Below are 17791 nucleotides of genomic sequence, written 5' to 3'. Positions count from 1 at the left end.
ATTACAAAAGGGAGAAATAGGAAAGAAAAAAGAGGTAACATTTCCCAACCAAATCCAAAACCAAACAGGACAAACATTAAATCAATGGTAAGGCTGGAGAATAAATCTTTGGGTCCATGTCCTGCCTTCCAGACACAGTGGGGCAGGAGTTGGTTTCCCAGGGACCTGGGCAGCCCTGCCGCCAACTGCTGGGCACAGCCCTCACAGCAGCTCTCACAGGTTGCAGTTGGGTACCTGCCGCTCTCCCAGGCTGGCACTACACACTGGTAACTCTACAGTTACAGGCTCTCAAGGGCAGCCCCATCCCCACAGCTCCATTAGGCACTGTCCTTATGGGAGCTTGCTGGTGTGCCCCCAGCCTCAAGACTCTGCTGGACATTGCCCTAGTGGGGGCTCTTTTTGGCACTCCTGCCCCTATGGCTCCATTAGGCATTATCCTAGCAGGAAGTCTCTGCAGCAGACCAATCCTGCAGCAATTCTCTGTCTGAGCCCAACGCTCTCTGAGGCATCCTTTCAAATCTAGGTGAAGGTAGCCATGCATTCACAGCTCTTGCACCCTGCATACTTGCAGACTTAGCACCATGTGGATGCCACCTAGGCTTATGGCCTGTGCCTTCCAGAGCAATGGAACTAGCTGCACTTGAGCCCCCTTGAGCTACAGCTGGGATATCCAAGGAGGGCTGCACTGTAATGCAGAAAGCAGAGATGTGATGCCGGGCAGTGAATGCTGAGGTCCTGCAGACACCCAAGGCCTCTCCTTTGACATAGTTCTGTTCCCTGGGCCTTGGTACTCTGGGCCTCTGATGGGAGGGGCAGCACTGATAATCTCTGAAACGCCTTCATGATCATTCTTCCATTATCATCTGGCTTCCTTCTAGCCCTACTAATCTCCTTATCAAAAGGTCACTTGGCCACACCCTTAGTGTTTTCTCCCAAACATGTTTTTACAACCTGGGCAAGCTAAAAATTTTCCATATCCTTAAATTCTGCTTCCTTTTTTTTTTGAAACAGGGTGTCATTCTGTCACCCAGGCTAGAGTGCAGCAGCAGAATCATGGCTCACTGTAGCCTTGACCTCCCAGGCTCAAGCAATCTTCCCACTTCAGTCCCCTTGAGTAGCTGGGGCTAAGTGCACACCAACACACTCCGCTAATTTTTTTTTATTTTTAGTAGAGATAAGGTCTCATTATATTGCCCAGGCTGGTCTTGAACTCCTGAGCTTAAGCAATCCTTTCACCTTGTCCTCCCAAAGTGCTGGGATTACAGGCATGAGCCATAGTGCCCAGCCTCTGCTTCCCTTTGGATTATAAATTCCATTTTCAATTCATTTCTCTCACATTTTACTGTAAGCGATTAAGAGAAGTCATGCAGCATACTGAACACTATGCTCAGGGATTTCTCCCACCAAATATCCTAGGTTGTCACTCTTAAATTCTGCCTTCCCCAAAGCCCTAGAGTACGGGCACAATTCAGCCAAGTTCTTTGCCCCTTTGTAGCGAGGACTGTCTTTCCTCCAGTTTCCAATAAGATATTCATTTCCATATACGACCACAGCAGAATGGGCTTTACTGTCTATAATTCTACCAGCATTCTGATCACAGCCACTTAGAAATTTCTAAGAGGACATAGGTTATCTCTACGGCTCTCCTCTTCTTCTGGGCCCTCACCAGAATCATTCTTAATGCTCTGTTCACAGAAATCTAGGCTTTTTCTAGCAAACACTTCCAAACTGTTCCATCCTCTACCCATTACCTAATTCCACTTTTCTTTAAAGTATTTGCTGTAACAACACCCCACTCTCAGTATCAATTTCTGTCTGTCTGTGCTGCTATAACAAAATCCACAGGCTAGGTAATTTATAAATAATGGAAATTTATTTCTCATGGTTCTGGAGGAAAGGAAGTCCAAGATCAAGGCACTGGGGTTCAGTGTCTAGTGAGGGCCTCTCTCTGCTTCCAAGATGGTGCATTGTTGCCACACCCTTCAGCGGGGAACAAATGCTGTATCCTCATATGGTGGAAGAGCAGAAGAGAGCAAACCCATTACCCCTCAGGCCCTTTTAAGAGGGCCCTAATCCCATCTATGTCCACCCTTATGACTTAAACACCTCCTAAAGGCCCCACATCTTAATAACATCACGTTGGCCATTAGGTTTCAACACATGAATTTTGGGTGATACATTCAGACCACAGCAATGTGTATACACACACACACACACACACACACACACACACGCCATTGCACATATCTGTAAATATACTAATTATAATTGAATTATATACTTCAAATTTAAATGAGTAAATTGTATGGTATGTGAATTATACCTCAATATAGCTTTTTTTTTTTAAACAGAGGACTCTATGAAAAAACTAGCCCATAAAGATACATGCACACGTATGTTTATTGCAGCACTACTTACAAAAGCAAAGACATGGAACCAACCAAAATGCCCATTAATGATAGACTGGATAAAGAAAATGTGGTACATATACACCGTGGAATACTATGCAGCCACAAAAAGGAATGAGATCATGTCCTTTGCAGGGATGTGGATGAAGACGGAAGCCATCATCCTCAACAAACTAACACAGGAACAGAAAACCAAACACTACATCTTCTCACTCATAAGTGGGAGCTAAACAGTGAGAGCACATGGACACAGGGAGGGGAATAACACACACCAGGGCCTGTCAGGGAGGGGAGAGGGACTGAGTGGAGGGAAAACATCAGGACAAACGGCTAATGCTTGGGGGGCTTAAAATCTAGGTGACAGGTTGATAGGTGCAGCAAACCACCATGGTACACGTATACCTATGTAGCAAACCTGCACATTCTACACATGTATCCCGGAACTAAAGAAAGAAAAAACTAGCCCAATGAAATAATCAGCACGAGAGGGGTTCTAGCTCCACCCCCTGACCCCCCAAAATTTGGAACCACCATAGTCTAGCCATCTTCCTCTTAAAGTGCCATAATACATTGTGGCACACAAAATTTTCTGAAATGTTGTGCCATAAAGAAACCAACTTTATCTAATCCAAAGTTTCCTCACTTATTTGGCAATAAATTATTAGCTCCTGTAGTATCTAAAACCTTCAGGAAGCATTAAGTTGCCCAACATCACCACCAGCCTAGGAAGACTGTTAATGAAAGATGACAAAGGAATGGGTCCAAAGTCCCATGGAGCCCATCAATGCATTTACTGACCAACTAGGGCAGGCACAAATACAAACATTCAAAAATGTCTTCACTATCCAAGGAAGAACTTTGGTGGTAGAATTTTTCAAAAGGTGGCATTAAGCAGAGGTGATCCACACAGTGGAGCCTTATACACAGAACAGACTCATAGTGCAAGCAAGACAAAAGCTGCTTTAATATCACCTATCCTGACAGGGAAATAATGGGACAACCCAATCCTACCTCCAAGGGTAGGGTCGGGCTCACGCTGACAGAACAGGCAAGGGCCCCAGCCAGAAGCTCCACTGGGACATCTTTATTGCTTCTCTCTATGGCCTGGAGGCCTTCCAGGTTCCAGGCTGTGATGCTGAGACATGAAGGCACTGAGCAAGGACCTTGGAAGAAGTGGGGTGTTAGCGTGCACAAGCTCAAAGCAGATACAATTCCTACATTCTTAAAAGAAGGCAGGTGGGGCTTCCAAACCCGCTCAAGATTCAAAAGGTTTCAAACCTTTCTAAAAGTGTTCTATCATGATAAACAAAAGAGAAACCACTAAATGAAATCCATAGGAATCCAAACAAATGTCAAAGCAGGACACTGTACAAATATTTGCCCCTGGAATAAAGTATGGACACATTTAACAATGTCATTTATAACAATGTAGGGCTAATCACTAGAAAATTCTTGGTACAAAAATTCTTAGATTAAGTAATAGTATTATTAATAATAGTTCTTACCAGGTAAAGTGTCCTCTTCAGAGAATTTCTAGAGAAAAAGACACTAAAGTGAACACAGGGGGAAATGTATTAAGACCTTACTGCACAAAGTGTGGGCCACTGACCAACTGCAAGCACAACATCTGGGAGCTGGTCAGAAACCCAAAACCTCAGGTCCCACCCCAGACCAACTAAATTAGAAGCTATATTTTATCATCAGCCCCAGGAGATTCCCGTGCATATTAAAGTTTAAGTTGCGGTATTTTCAGACATTGTTAATATTTAACTCATATCAGAACTGAAACGTGCCAGCCCTCTTTAAGAAAATAAATAAGTAAAATATATTAACATCACTATTTTATTGTTCAGTCAACCCAGGCCATCCCTCTACTCACCCTCCCTTCCTACACAGATTTCATTATTTTCCATCTAAGTAAGGCAGGAACAGATGACGGAGACAGACTGGCTCCTCAAACACCTGTTGAGTGAATGACAGGCGGGGTCCCTTGTCAAAAGCCACCCAGAGCACTCCTTGCCATTCTCATCCCACTTGAGTGCTGAACAACTGCTCAGAATTGCACGGCCACTGTTGGCAACGGCACATCACCAGTCTCAAGCCACCAGGACTACCTTGACAACACTCAGAAGCTGGCTCCCAGACCCAGCACAGGAAAGGAAAAAAATTATTTGTAGGTGACTTACAGGTACCATTTACACATTTAGATTTTCTTCCCTCACTAATATGAGATTTGAGCCTGAGGCATCCAGAGTTTGGCCCAGACTCTTCCAGGTGCCTGCAGGCAAGTCTCCACAAACCAGAAATGCCCCTGGAGAGATAGTCCTGGACCCCCTGACCAAGGAGGCAGAGAAAAGAAGGAAAGAAAGAAGCAAATGGAGCCAATAAATGCCTACTGGCAACCCCATCCTAGTCACAGCTCAGCATTTTCTGGCCCCTTTAATTTAACCTCTGCCGGCCGTGAGAGGAACAAAGCCCATTCCACATGAAAACCGAAGAGAAATATGTCTCCTGAACAAATCAGAATAAACCGTCATGGAAAGCGTTCCAGGGTTTGGGATGGGTTAGGACTTTGTGGATCATGCCCAGCCAGTGAATTCTGTGAAATATGAGAAAATATGGTCCATCACACCAGTTCTGCACGTGATGCATGGCCATGCCCACTACCAGATGTGCCAAGTAATTTGTTTAATCTGACAGAAGCAAAAGGCCCACATAAAGGCCTCTTTTGACATGTGCTCCCAGACCTCCTAGGGTCCACAGGGCTCACACTGCCTCAAGGCCTCCCCTCATTCTGCCCTTGACCCTTCAGACAGGAGCTGCTAACTTTCTAACTGAATCACCAGAAGCCCCAGTAGTTACAAGGCCCAGAACACCACATCAGTTCTCAAACTTTATACCTGTAAGGATCACCTGGCATGCTTCACAAAGACAAAGAATTCCACATCCCAAGCCCAGAAAGTCAGTTTCATAGCTCACAACTGAGGCCTGGGGATATGCATCGAGAGGCGGTCAGCTCTGATGTAGGTGGTTCAGAGGTCACACCTTAAAAACCCTGGTCTCTCCTATACATTCTTCCTCCTGAGAATTATCAGAATGCAGCCTCCCAAGTCTGAAAGAAAGGTAAAACCATTCTAGTCCAAGCGAGTTTCCTAAGACATTCTTACTAAGTCATAAGTACATACTCCAAGACGCTGCCTGGCTTTTGTGGGAACACAAGTGTCAGTGAATTTAGGCTGTGGCCTAAATATGCAAATTTTGGAGCCTAACCTCCAAAATTCGAAAGATGCAGTGTTCTCTGGAAGTTTGGAAGCCCAGTTCTGGGGTGGTAATTACATGATGGCTGGAGGAGCAACTGGTGATGGAAATCCTTAGGAGACACTAAAAATAACTCACATCTTAATCGACCAATCTGGAACTTCTCTCACCCCTTCATGCCAATCGTGCAATTACCATAACTCCATTCACCATGTTCCTCAGCAGTTAGTATGCACCATTCTCAGTCCTACAAGATAGTAACTATTATCCCTGATTCACAGGTCCAGGTACAAGAGCAGGTAGCACAAGACGGGGAGGGGACTGAACCACACTGCACTCACTCCCCACCCTACAATTAAAAACCGTCCTTCAGCGCGTGGCTGCCGAGCACCTCAAACTGAAACAAGTGTTCTTTACCACCTTTCTCTGGAGTGACAGAGAGAACGAAAATCCCAGTAAGCCCTTCTAGCCCTGCCCACCACCTCCCCTGTTCCCACCCAGGCCAAAGGGGGAATGCGTGGGCCCTGCTCCCACCCCCGATGCTGACATCAAAGGAGCAGAGACACGCAGGAGACTCCAGGCAGCACCAGAGGCCCTGGCCGCCAGCACGTCATAATCACTGCAGTCGCTGCCTTTCAGACTTAAAAAGAACAATGAGGAAAGACACCCACGCTTCCCCTCACTGGGCTAGGAAGGAGAGCTTTGCGGGTTTAGACTGCAGTCTCCCCCGCCCATAGCCACCTGTGTGCCGGCTCCACAGACGAGGTCCCCCCAGCACCCTGGCAGGGACTGTGCCATCAACAGACAAATGGCAGCCGACCAAGGAGGCGACTGGCGTGTGGAACAGGTGATCCGATTGTTTTTCTAAAGAGCAAGGGCTAGGACGTCCTACGTGTTCATATGCACAATTTTTTGAACTCCATCAAGAACACGAACCCCATGCTCACATCTTCACTGCTCAATTCGCATTAATTGTCTGATATGCACCTTCCAGGGAAAAGGAGGTTTTCATGGAGAAAGAGGCAACGTTGACGATATGTGTTTACCCAAGGCTTTTATACCGGACTATATGCCATCCAGGTTTAAGAGAAGTCCAGGCAGGCTCTGGTATTATGTTTTTCACAGAAAAAGCCGGTGCAGTAGCCCGGATGCCCAGATCCGCTCATTTCCCAAGCCGGTTCCCACACCCGCTGCCCACCGCCTGGCGAGGAAGGAGCGGGCGAGGTTCGCTCGAATCGTCGTCACGGGTTTCCGTGGGTACAGTTATTACTTGTTACATAATATTAAACAAGTAAGATTAAAAATGGTTACATAATACTGTCCTATGGCTGGCGGCAACGAAGCTCGGGATCTCGGACTGCAGCGAGCCCGCGGCAGGCGGGCAGGGGGCCGCGCGGCAAGACCTCCTCGCCTCCCTCCTGGGCCCTGCCCGCCGCGGCCGGGGCCTCTGCAGCCTGCGCAGGCCGACCCGCCCGCCGCCCCGGCACGCGCCCACTGCCCACCGCCCATCGCCCACCGCCCAGCGCCCGCGGCGGAGCCCACCTGAGTACCTGGAGAGCGGGCGGCAGCACTGGCCGCACGGGGTCGCTGCGTGCGCGCCGCCGGCCCGGGTAGGGCTTCGGGGCCCGGCCCCCGCAGTGCCCGGCGCGTGGACAGCGCTCCGCATGGACAGCGCTCGCAGCCGGGCCGGGCTGGTCCTCCACGGCTCCGCCCCGGCCAGGGGACTGCGGCGCAGAAAACCGACCCGGGGCCTCGGGGCCACTGCGCGCCAGGCGAACGCGCTAGCACGAAAAGCGGGCCAACGCCGCCTCTGGGGACGCCATCTGGGCGAGGGTGGGATGCCGCGCCACCGCCCGAGCGTGCCCGGGGGCTCCCAGCGCCATCACCGCGCAGGTGCCCGGAGGCCCCTCCGCGGAGCCGGCTGCCGCCCGGCTGCAATACTAAGCCTCCGAGGGACCGGGCGCTCCCGAGGAGCGGGAGGACGACGGCGCAGCGCCCGGTCCTGGAGCACAACAGGAATCCCAGGACCAAACCCATGTGACGCGGCCACGCCCCAACGCCCGGCGGGGGCCCTCTGCTGCCCAATCCCCGGATCCCTGGTTCTCATGGCAACCCTGAAGAACCCCTTGTTCCCTCCACTGCTTCCTCTCCTCCCCCACAGCCCCCCCGCCTGATGGGCAAGGACGCGCACACTGGCCACTCTGACGATGCCGAAAGCCCTCCATGTCTACCCGCTACGCCGCATTCGCAGCCGGGCGGGGGACATCGCGGCCGCGGCAAGCTAGAGATGCCGCCTGCTCGAGCAACCTTCCACCTGCAGGGCCGGCCAGTTCTACTCTTCCAGGATCACTGTCGTCTCACCCCTCTCCCCAAAATGTCAGAGCAAGAACCAGGAAGGGACAGGCTCTTTCTGGAAGCCACAGGCATAACGTTACCGTACATCGAGGACAAAGTAGGGTCCCATTTAAACTGAGAGTCAGCAAGGGAAAGAACAGATCCTATACATACCAAGCATCTGCTATGTGCTAGTCACTTCACACATATACACACCCCACAAACCACACACACACACACACACCCCACACACACCTCACACACATCCCACACACCCACCCACTCACATACATACATACACAACACACACATACATACACACCACACACATACACCACACACACCCCCACATACCACACACACACATACTCCCCCACCCCCGCACACACACACACCACAGACATACACACAAGCCTGCAACGATGGAAGCAAAACAGGTTTGGAGATACTCACTGCCGTTTACAAGGCCACAGTAAGCAGTAAGCAGATTTTCTACTCCCCTCTAGCAGAGAAAATGGTAGGAAAAGCTGGACACTGTAGACGGCAGTAAGAACGTTAACAGTCAACAGTGGACAATGGATTCTGAAACTGAGATTCTATACTGCATTCACACACGCTAAGGGGCAGGGCGCTGGGAAAACCCCTTCTCAGCCTGGGGTTCAAAGAGTGGAAAAGCTACCCTAGTCCAACTGCTCGGAAGCCAGGTCAGGCCCCTGAAGGTCACTGGAGGAGGAGGCTGGAGAAACTGCAGACAGGCACCCCGAAAGGAGAGGTTCCATGGTGGTCATGACCACAAAATTCCAATACGTTTAAGTCGATCAAACAAAAGCAGAGTTAAGGCTGGTTCTGAGAGCAGCCAAGAGCAGTTTTCAAAACAACACAAAGGGTAACACAAGGCTTTCTTTTCTCACAGTCCGGGCTGACCACATATGGCCTGGCTACTGCAAGAAACATTGAAGGTGTTAGCGCTTTTAACTCTAACTGCGCACCCCTTAGTGAAGATGTCACAGAGTGAACATCGCGAGGCACAGAATGGGAAATGGAAGCACAGAATCAAACCCTGAGATTCGGGAAGAAACCAAAGTGTGGAGCAATTATGTAACTCATCCAAAGTCCAGAGCAGGTTACTGACTGGGAGAACTCGGCGTTCCTTCCAGACTCCAGATATGAGACTTTTCTGCGGTCTGACACAGTGGCTTCATCCACCTCTGCAGTCAGCCCCACAAAGGTGGCTCGGGTGTTCCTCTGCCTCCCTGCCCAGCAGCTCCCAGCCTGGATGGTGAACTCCTTTGCCTGAACATCCCACGCACCCTGCAGTCTCCTGGGCTAGAACAACAGGTTGTGCAGGACAGAGGGCTTCCCTGCCACACTCCCCTCTATTACAAAATGCCAGAGGTCCCAGTTCGAAGCAGCTGTTCCTGGATGTGGGAAGAGCAAGAGAGAAATGATCTAATGATGGACAAGGAATCTTGAAAAGCCAGACCTTCACTGAATGGCTGACAGCACACACATTTTGCTTTACTAGAACAAGAACAGAATATTTGAAAAGGCATAAAAGCCAGTGGTCAAGAAGTAACTGACAGCAAAGGCAAAAGAGATGAAGGCTAAGCTGGAAAGTGGAGATGAAGCCTGATGATATACTCAGTGGAAGTCCAGAAAGTCTCAGGAATGAGAACTACCATTCACCACTGGAAATGGGAAATGTAGAGTCCAAAACAAGAAGATTAATTGGAAGTGTCAGGAACAGCTGGGCCCCATTTCATCCTAGGTCCTCTCCCCAGCTCCATCAGCTAGGTGACTTCTTTTCTGGAAGCAGGGACACAGGTCTCTGGACCAGGGTCAGCAGACACAGCCATGCCTTTAGTCCCAGAAAGATTTGGTGTATCACATGCTAGCTGCCATATGAATCCCACCACCATCCCCAGCAGCTCCCGGAGCAGCACCTCCAACAGAACTAAAAGAGGCTCCTGCAGAGCTGAGAAGAGACCCAAAAGCATGAGCCCTACAACAAGCAACCAGGGTCCATCCACAGTGGCCACAGTTAAGTGCCCACTCACACAGGGCTGTCGGCTTCTGAGCAATGTCCTTTTGAAAGTGGGTGGACAAAAAACGGCCCCAGACAGCTAAGCAAAGCCTCTAAGGTGAAAGATGGGGCCAAACTGCATGGGACAAACACTTCCTATGCCTCACCTCCCTGGGCCCTGTCCACAGCTCTGTTGAGCCGCATCTGATGGTACCCCTATGTCCTGCAGCACAGCCTCCTCCTACTAGGGCTCTGAAGAGCCTGTACACCCAGCACCCGCAGGCATGTAGCCCAGATGCAACCCTGGCCCATGGTGATGGGCACTGACAGGAGATACATCCTCCACCTCAACCCCTTCCCAGCACTGTCTGGAGGACTGGGAGCTCGTGACACAAGCCAGCCCCACATGTGGAACCACTGGCTTTACTCAATTCCAGGCACTGCCCGAGTGGGCACCCCGCCTCACCCTGTGCCCAGGTTCCCTCCTTCCAGCCTCCCTCCTCCAGACTGGCACACCCTCCTACAACAGAAGCACACAAGGTTTTGCCATAGGCTCTGCTTTCCAGGTAAGCTGGACACAAACAAGCAGAAAAATTAAAAGTAAACCATTTACAAATGGGAGAGAAGAAACAATACAGAAAAAGTTTTTAAAAATTAATATCTACAAATGAGATAGATGTATCTATGAAATAAGAATATTATGCCATTAAAAAAAGAATACTCACTTTGAATGTCAATAATGTGTCAATAGTCAACTGTAACAAATGTACAGGATTCCCAGTAGTGGGAGAGGCTGTGTGTGTGTGGGGCAGAGGGTATGCAGGAAGTCTATGGACTTTCCATTCAGTTTTGCTGTAAACCTAAAACTGCTCTAAAGTCTGTTTTTTAAAAAGAATATAAATATACATATATATATATATATATACACACACACACAGAGAGAGATCCTAAGAAATTCAAAATGAAAATAGAAACAAAATCCAATCAAAAGGTTAAAAGGTCAAATTGAGGACACATCCCAAAACCTAAAAACAACACAACAGACACAAACTATTACATCAAAAATACAGAGAACCAATCCAGGTGGCTAAAAACCAAATATCTGCCAACCTAGAAAGAGAGAAGAGGAAAATGGAAGAAAAGAAATGAAAGAATTCAAAAACATGTCCAAGACCAGAAAGATCTGAGATTCCAGCTTGAATGAGCCCTCAACATACCCCACACACAAAGTGTAGACCCAACAAGACGCATCTTCAAGGAACTTTGGAACAAAGGCACAGAGAATACTACAAGCGTCCAGACATGACAAAACAAAACAAAAAACCACTCTGGTACTCTTTCATACACAGAATCATGAATCAGAAGAGCTTCTTTCTCAACCCCATTCTGCCTAAAGGCAATGGAAGCCTCTAAATTTTTTAGGGAAAACTAATTTAGAAATCCGTAAACTGTGAGAGTAGAAGAGGGACATTTTCCCAGACATGCAAGGTCTCAAAAAGTTGACATCTTGTGCACCACTTTTTGGAAGCTTCTATAGAAAGTACTCCCTCAAATTTTGGAAATAAACCAAGAAGAAAAGTCATGAGATCCAAGAGAAAGGCAAAGGGGCATTCCTGGGACAATGGAGAAGAAAGACTCCAAGATAACAGCTGTGCAGGGAGCTTCAGAGCAACCCAGCCTGCTGCAGGCCAAAAGGCACATGAGGAACTGCTTCCAAAGATAAAACTGCAGATCACCTTAGGCCTTGGAAAGGAGATTCACACAACTCTGTAAGTTTGGAGGGGAGAATGATAAGTACATTTTAAAAACTAGGCAAAAACAACTCCAGGAGAAAACAAAATGTCCTAGGAGAAAATCACAGTTATCACAGTATACTACATGGCTCAGCTATGAGCAGCATTAGGGGAACATCCCAACACTGCATACTGATGGAGCCAAATGGACCAGAAGAGACAATGGGGAGACGAGAAGAGTGAGTGTAGGGTGGGGATGGAGCAAAGGGCACCATCCTCACCTTCCATGGAGTTTGAAATCAAAGAATCACATGAAAAACGGGGCTGTGGAGAGCAGGAGGAGGAGGAGGAGGAGGTTGCCAGTAATCGCAGTCTATTGTCTAGACCTCTTTGGAAATATGGAGGTATGTACAGAAAAAAATCTGCTGATAAGTTACTTCTGGGGAATTATTTCATCTTTAAACTATGTCTACATATCACTCTGATTTTAAAAATCAAACTAAATTTTAAAATAGTTTGCTCTGGGTGTTGAGGAATTAGGAAACCAGGTGACCCTTCAGATGAAGAGGACAGAAACACTGTGTGATATGGACAGACAAGGACAGCAAGGGGACAGCGCCCCGGGCAGGGACGGTGGGTCAGGACAGGGACAGCATGTGTCCACTCACTGCCCTGCAGGCCCAGGTGGGGAGAAGGCCAGGGAGGCCTGTGATGGAGAGATGAGGCGACAATGACGCTAGGAAGCCCTCCTGCCTTATCCCTTCTGCATCACTCCATCACCTCACTAGGATCGCAGACCAAGACACTCAATGTTCTCCTCTCTGGAGGGGATTCTGTGAGATGCACGCGATTTTCTTCAGAAGAGAGAGGGCAGTACCCTAGAACAGACACCTGGAGGCTCATGTAACAACCCTGCAGCCTGTCCTGGGCCAGGGTGGTGTGGCCAGGGTGAAAAGATGGGCGGGCGAGGTGCCCTCTGGCTTAAATCAACCCATAAGGGACAATTGGAGGGCACTGAACATGACCCAGCCAACTCAACTTCCCACAGGATGTGAAGACCGTCTAGGAACAGCGATCTCAAGCAGGGCCCCAGGCTCAGCACCAGGCACTGTCCCTGGGCAGGACACTATGGTACAAACTTCTGAATTTAAAAGTTACTCAATTCATGGTAGCTTCTCAAAGCAGGGAATCAAAAAATTATTACTATGAGATATGTAGTATTATCAAGGTTTTTGTACTAAAGGGGATTCTTCACTTACAAAAGGCTGGAAGCCACTGCCTAAATACTCACAGGGATTAAAGTTAAAAATCAAGTAAGTGAACTAAAGGCCCTGCACATCAGAGAAGTGGGGAGCTGCCGTCTCAGTGGGGCCCAGGTAGCTTGCAGTGAGAAGCCTTGGAGGTTCCTGCCCCTTGACTCCCATGTGAAAGGACAAGAGAAGGTAGAAAGCGGGTCTTCAGCTATCCCTCATGGTCCTCTATTGCTCAGACGTCCCCTCGGAGCTCCCAGAGTGAGACCCCTGACAGCTCACAGACAGGACCAGACAGACAGCATTCCCCAACCTGCACTGACCCAGCACATGAGGATCCCAGCCCCCAACCCCACATTAGATCTAGTGACCTTAATGACACAATGATGAGGACCAACACACGCCAAAGTGCTAAGTACTTTAGGAAATCCATGTTAATAGGCAAGACTGCCGCTGTTCATGCCCAGTTCCATTTACCTAATTCAAAACCTTTCAAGAACGTCAGGGAGAAGCAGGACTGCCCACTAGCACAGCCCTAGATAGAGCTCGGAGCCACATCCCAGGGGCACATCAGCCTGATCAGGATAAGCGGTCCACAGTCATTTCAGTCCCAGCTGGGATAAGTGCCTCTGTAAGAGTCCAGACACCAACCACGGGGGCCTGAAGACAAATGCCACCGGCTCCACAGAACTGGAGACCAGAGATCTGTCCCCACACCCAATGCTGCTGCCCATCAGAGCTTGCGCACTGCAGGGGTCTTCACAACTTTTGCTCCTGGTTGAAGGAAACCAGTTTTTGACACCTGCTATTCACTATTATCTGGTTCAAATGGTTTGCAGCCAAGTGAAGTCTGCAGTACACCAGCTATCTTTGCTCTTAAAATTCTACCTGTGAGGAGTTCAAACTGTCATGCTAAACACAGTCAACAAAAGGATTCTTCTGAGCACTGACTGTGGCTCAAAGAACATTCAGATAAATTCAAACAAGATTTTGTGCAACTAGCATGTACAAAGCACTGGAAGACAAAAATACAAAAGCCAAGTCCCCTTTCTAACCAACCTTATAAATTAATAGCAAGCAGGATATCAAGTCCACAAACTGCTCTAAGACAAGGCTGACGGCAAAGTGCCTACAGACATCGCCACAAAGACTGCATGAGCTCTGCACAGTGCCAATCACACACATCACACCTCGTGCTACCTTCCCAACAAGCCGTGGGGATAAACACGCCTATGGCTTCCATTTTAACGGATCAGGTTGGTTCACTTGTTCAGGCTGGCCAAACTAGTAAGTAGTACAACCAGGAGTCAACTGAGGCAGTGTGCCTGCTGCCCTGGTCAAACAGAGCAGAAAAGAAGCGATATGGTGGGAGGAGTTATTCCTCCCCAGCACCCATTCTCAGGCTTGATGTTAACAACAAAAAGTCCACTCTGTTGCTGGGTCCAGCCCAAATAATAAGCTCCTCAAATTAGGCATCTGAAAAGACAAGAAGAATCTCCCCAAAAATCCATATTACGTAAAGTAGATGGTTCAAAAATATGAATAATCTAATACAGGGGAAAAGAAAAAATCTCCTTAGAGTCACTATATCCTAAAAGCGAAAAAATCAGAACCACTCATTTCTACCTCTGAGATTATTGTTGATAACCCCAGGAAATGGCTTTTTCTGTTGCCATCTCAAAGGACAATCACACCATTTTTCAATCCATTATTAAAGAAGAGCCATCAGCCTGCCTTTCCACGAGTAAGCGGGTGGTTTTAAGCTTTGACTGCTTTTATCTCCCTGCAGTTAACTGGCCCTGTGATCACCAGGAGCATGGACAAAAGCCTCCGGAAGACAAAAGTGCAGGAAAGCTCATTTCTCAGAGATCAGTTCAGAAGTGGTCCAGGCTGGGGGTGGGAGTCCAATGCAAAGGTGTCCCAGCCAAGAGGAAGAAGGAGTGAAAACAGATACAGCTCCCTAAAAGTGTGCAGCTAAAGTATTCACGCAAATTAAATACCAGCCAGTGGCTGAATGGATCAGACCAGTTATACCCCTAACAGTATGCAAACTCTGAAAGTGGTCCCTAGAACTCCAAAGTACCTGTCTGCCAACTCTCACCCACCAAGTAGTTGGACGACCTTAATTTCTTCCATAATCTCCCATACTTCTGTACTTCTACGTTATATAAAAAATAAAATAGCACAGGTTAAAAGAAAAGTCTCCACTACCAGGAAAAAAAAAAAAGTTTATTTAAACTTTGAAGGACTGATTACTTAAATGAAGGACAAGGCAAATATGTTCTCCTCACGAGCCATACAATGCCACATTGGTTTAATAAACTGAGAAACAGACGCGGGGATTACGGAGCAAACGTGCAAAGGCACAGGCTTCCCCTCCAGGGAGCAGGACCAAAATCCCCTGCAGTTAGCTCTGAGCTCTGACAGGCTGGCAACCTAACCCTAGATACAAGCTCAAATACATTCTACCATCCCGTAGGTTTCTCTTCCCCTTGCAGTTACGAGTCAGACAGAATTCCAAGGAAATAGGTTCCATTCCTTAAATTATGCCACCTTTAAAGCATTAGGTTTTACCAGATACACCAATCAAGAATTTCTACCGCTCTAAGATGAAGCTGAAGGCACAATAGATGACTTTGTTCAAGCTGGAGTTTGATTTCTACACATTATATAGTCTGTACCCGGAGAGATCACCAAAATGAAGTTCTGAGCTAACTCTTCGAGTCTGACTCTGCTCTCTTCTCCTACTGGAGGCTGAGTAGACACAGACATAGCCCTTGAAACTGGGCCAGGGCTGTCCTTGGTCCCAATCCTGGTGGCCATCACCATACAAAGCTCTGGACAAGTAGCTGGCATGAACCTGCCCAGTTCTGGGTTCCTGATCCATAAATGAAAAGCATTTTGAGTGGGCCAACGCTGCCCCAAAAGTGACCAGACGACAGATAACATGCAATAGATGACTTTAGGGGTACACAGCTTCTCTATTTTAATTACAGTAAACATAACTACTACATCAAAACTCATGACTTCATGGATATCAAAATTTCTTCCCAAAATAAATGTGTATTTAAATGTAAAAAGTGAGTGAACTAAAAGGAAATATCTAGAATGCTCTGGTAACATGGCATTAACCTTGAAGGCTGGGAGCCCCCAGACCAGGCAATCATCATTCTCCGAGTGTGTGACTGGCAGGCTATACATACCTGACCCATGCCATTTCCCTTACAGAAGTGGATGTACTTTTGCAAATAAAACACAAGACTAAAATGATCCAAAGCTTAGGTTCTAGTTACAGCTTTGTCACTTGCTGACCGTATGACCTCGGGCATGCCAATTAACCTCCTGAGCCTTGGTTTTCAGACCTGTAAAATGGGGATCAGGAGGTTGTAGAGGGGATTAAAAGCAACAAGGCTTTTGAAAGTGCCTTGTAAACTGTGAAATGCTACAGAAGTATCAGTCGCTACACTTCTCAGTTACAGAAGCAATGCCTGCTGGGCGTGTAACTCTGTCCTCAAATTCCCTCCCTGTAATCTGGGGATTGGCCTGTGTTGCCCTTCTCTTTCAACTGCTCCCAGTAAAACTCAAATATTACGTGCAGTGATCCTAGAGTTTTGATTTTTAAGAGAAAAACCTAGACATCTAGAATCATTCCTGGAAACACAGTTGGTTTTCAGTGCTTTTACTTAAAATACTCTCCTAAAAGACACTTCACTTCACCGCTGTCACAGCCAGAAGTCCCACTGCTGTAGAAACTCCTGATTCTCTTTCCTCCTGGAAACTCGGGGTCAGTTCGTTAAAATATTGCCAGCATTGTGTTGTAAACCCTAGTCAACTCCGGTTGCTGCGCTAACAACATGTGTTCTTGGTAAAACTGCTTGAAACTTTAAATAGACCACCATTTCTGAAACTCGGGGGCTGCAAACGGCTGAATCAGCATTTTCAGAAACAAAGTGTTCTAGGCCTGGCCTTTTAAACAGCAGCAACGAGCAAGTTGTGCAATAACGCATATTTACTCACGAGCGTTCCTTGTTTTGGTCTTTCCCCCCTCCTCCCCATCTCTTGAATGAAACTGGGCACCAAGTTTGCAAGAAAATATTCTTTCAAACGCATTGTAAAGATCCAGGACCCCGTAAAAATCACCTGTGGCTCTCTTACATTACCCAACGTTTCGGTGAAAGCAAACCATAAAAAGTTCGCGTTTCTTCCAATCCCAAGAAAAGACGCACACAATAAAAAGTAAAGGATACCCTAATTTCCATAACGCACATGCTCCAGGGCAGTCGTCTGGCAGGCGTTTGGAGAGGCAATCAGCAAAGGCGAAGAGTTGCATCAGAAATTTCCTTCTGCAAACGGTACCGCTCTTATCACATTTCCACGGCTGGCGGGCGGCTAATCCGCGAGCCCTCAACTTGGTGTTAGGCCCCAGCGGCGGCTAACGGGTCACCAACAGAACCAAAAAGAAAGGTCCTCCGTCCGAGGCTGGGCCGGCTCGGGACTTGGGAGTGTCTGGCACCACTGTCCCGGACGCCCGGGCGCGCGCGCCGCGGCCCGGTCGCGCAGCCGGAGCACCCGGGGCTGCAGAGACGCCTGGGCGCCCACTCTCCCAGGCGGCGGCCCCCAGGAGCGCGGCCTTGACCGCAGCCCCCGCCACAGCCCGCGAGCCGCCGGCGTCTGACAAGATGGTTCAAGAATGCACCGCTTGGACTCCACACCTCCCCCCAGGGGTCGGGAACGCAGCGCGGAGAGCCCGGCGGGGCGCCCGGCTGCCTCCGCCTCCGCCGCGCG

The 17791-nt window shown here is 48.4% G+C and overlaps 1 protein-coding gene and 1 long non-coding RNA gene across 13 annotated transcripts in view; one reads left to right on the top strand and one right to left on the bottom strand.

The window, feature by feature from the left end:
* Positions 1 to 17791, bottom strand: part of GRB10 (growth factor receptor bound protein 10) — a 203543-nt gene that overhangs the window by 185313 nt on the left and 439 nt on the right. For 4 of the 12 annotated variants that reach the window (XM_058444807.1, XM_058444797.1, XM_058444838.1 and 1 more), the window contains exons 1-3: positions 5805 to 6059; positions 4288 to 4370; positions 3914 to 3941 (exon numbers count right to left, since the gene is read on the bottom strand). The exons of 1 other annotated variant lie outside the window; for it this stretch is intronic. The gene's annotated coding sequence lies outside the window, so the exon portion shown is untranslated. Of the gene's footprint in view, positions 1 to 3913; positions 3957 to 4287; positions 4371 to 5804; positions 6060 to 7208; positions 7664 to 17272; positions 17332 to 17791 lie in introns of those variants that run through there. 7 more of the 12 variants (XM_058444809.1, XM_058444811.1, XM_058444815.1 and 4 more) reach the window with 7 other exon arrangements.
* Positions 6330 to 6981, top strand: LOC131384343 (uncharacterized). The gene is made up of 2 exons (XR_009215094.1): positions 6330 to 6513; positions 6792 to 6981. It is a non-coding gene; the product is annotated as an uncharacterized LOC131384343 (long non-coding RNA).

This window comes from Hylobates moloch, unplaced genomic scaffold, assembly GCF_009828535.3.
Source record: "Hylobates moloch isolate HMO894 unplaced genomic scaffold, HMol_V3 SCAFFOLD_1, whole genome shotgun sequence".
NCBI classification, from domain to species: Eukaryota; Metazoa; Chordata; class Mammalia; order Primates; family Hylobatidae; genus Hylobates; species Hylobates moloch.
Note: the sequence above shows the minus strand (reverse complement) of the source record. Positions and strands in the feature narration are given on the sequence as shown.